We start from the raw sequence: 2586 nt of genomic DNA on the forward strand, positions 1-2586 counted from the left end.
AAAAAAAAAAAAGGACAGCACCGTTAGCATGGTGTGGAGGGAGAGAGGGAGGAAAGGAGGGCAAAGAGTGGGGGAGATGATGTCTTCCAGACAGAGGCAAGGAGGCCAGGCTGAGGAGGCCTGACGGGTGGATGGTGGGGTTGGGGCAGGCAGTCCACGCAGTAGCCCACGGTAGGGGTGATCTGTGGGGCGCGCTGTGTTTTCAGCCAATGTTGATGAACCTTTCTGTGGGCCCGGCCCTACTGCTCACTAACACCACAAAGGAGGCTGAACGTTGCTACAGACTGAAAGTCCATCAGGAGCGCCGGCTGCCCCGGGAGGACGCTGACCACTGGCCGCTGGCCCTGCGCAGGGACCTGGGCCATAGCCCAGCTTTGGGCACTTCCCTCTGCCTACAAGCTGCGTTTCCTGTGTCCCGGTTTCTTCATTGAGCAATGATACCGCTACCTACTGTGTGTGGCTGCCATGTGGGCCAGGGCTGGCGCAGAGCTGGTCTACATGATGTTCAATTGTGGCAACTGCCATCACAGAGCCGGTCCTAAGGAGCTGCTGGTCAAAGCGTTCACTAAATGAGAGGAGTGAAGACGGGGTCTTGGCAGTCATTTCAGAGTAGGCTTTAGTATTCAAGAAGGGCAGAGAGCCGGGCACCGGTGGCTCATGCCTGTCAACCTAGCTACTCAGGAGGCTGAGAGCTGAGGATAACGGTTCAAAGCCAGCCCAGGCAGGAAAGACCATGAAACTTATCTCCAATAAACCACCAGAAAACCGGAAGTGGCACTGTGGCTCTAGTGGTAAAGCGCTCGCCTTGAGCTGAAGAGCGCAGGGACAGCGCCCAGGCCCAGAGTTCAAGCCCCATGACTGACCAAAAAAGAAGGGCCAAGGCCAGGGGACTCCGCAGCAGCTGGTGCCAGTGGCATGCGGTAGGCGACAGTGGGGGTGTACTCCACAGGGAACGCAGGCCCACAGGGAGGGGTGACAAAGGACAAGGAGCCAGCCCAGGTGACCAGCTGTATTGAGGAGCCAGAAAGACCATAACCACGCCCCAGTGACTTGAGCCTGGCTGGCGTGGAATGTAAGGTGTAGCTCAGGTTGGCCTTGAATTTGAAATCCTCTTTCCTCTCTCTCTCAAGTGCTGGGACTATAGGCATGACCCTCCAGACCCACACTTCTATGGAAACCTTAACATCCAATAAAATGTGCACGACACTCTATGCATCTGACTTTTCACAGCTCCAACCACTGCACCTAGGAGGTAGAAGAAATTTCTCCTCCAAGGACTCCAACGACTCACACCTGTAATCCTAACTACTCAGGAGGCTGAGATCTGAGGATCATGGTTCAAAACTAGCCTAGGCAGGAAAGACCACAAGACTCATATCTCTAATAAATCATACATGGGCTGGGAAGGTGGCTCAGTGGTAGAGCACTTGCCTTGCATGCTCAAGGCCCTGGGTTCGATTCCTCAGCACCACATAAGAAAAAAGCCGTTAGTGGCACTGTGGCTCAAGTGGTAGAGTGCTAGCCTTAAGCTGAAGAGCTGAGGGACAGCGCCAAGGCCCAGAGTTCAGGCCCCACGACTGGACCCAAAAAAAAAAAAAACCCACACACACACATTAAAACAACCACCACCACCACCTGGAAGTGGAGCTGTGGCTGAAGTTGAAAAGGGCTAGCCTTGAGCAAAAGAAGTTTAGGGACAGTGCCCAGGCACCAAGTTCAAGCCCCAGCACCAACACAAGAAAAAATAAAAAAGAACACTGGGCCAGGCGCTGGTGGTTCATGCCTGTAATCCTAGTTACTCAGGAGGCTGAGATCTGAGGATCGCTGTTCAAAGCCAGCCAGGGCAGGAAAGTCTATGAGACTCTCACCTCCAATAAACCACCAGAAAACCAGAACTGGCACTGTGGCTCAAAGTGGTACAGCACTAGCCTTCAGGGACAGTGCCAAGGCCCAGAATTCAAGCCCTACAACTGACAAAAAAGAACAGAGCAAAACAAAACACTGGGGCTGGGAAGGTGGCTCAGTGGTAGAGCGCTTGCTTTGCATGAAGCCCTGGGTTTGATTCCTCAGCACCACATAAGCAGGGGGGAAAAAGCCGGAAGTGGCGCCATGGCTCAAGTGGTAGAGCACTAGCCTTAAGAACTGAGGGACAGTGACCAAGCCCAGAGTTCAGGCACCATGACCGGACCCCCCCCCAAAAAAAAACCCACTGAAGCCAGGTGCTGGTGGCTCATTCCTATAATCCTAAGCTTCTCAGGAGGCTGAGATCTGAGAATCACAGTTCGAAGTCAGCCTGGTCAAGAAAGTCCCTAAGACTCCAATTAACTACCCAAAAGACTTGGAAGTGGTACTATGGCTCAAGTAGTAGAGTAGTAGCCTTGTGCATGAAAGCTCACAGACAAATCCCAGGACCTGCACAAGAAAGAGAAGGGGGGGAGAGAGAGAGAGAGAGAGGGAGGAGGAGGAGAGGAGCAAATAAAACATATAAAACCAATATACAATTTTTTATACAATTTTTTAAAATGAGCACATACAGATTTTTTTATGTCATTCATGGGGCTTGAGCTCTGGGCCTGGGTGCTGTCC

The sequence above is a fragment of the Dipodomys ordii genome, unplaced genomic scaffold, assembly GCF_000151885.1.
Source record: "Dipodomys ordii isolate 6190 unplaced genomic scaffold, Dord_2.0 Scaffold1, whole genome shotgun sequence".
In the NCBI taxonomy this organism is placed as follows: Eukaryota; Metazoa; Chordata; class Mammalia; order Rodentia; family Heteromyidae; genus Dipodomys; species Dipodomys ordii.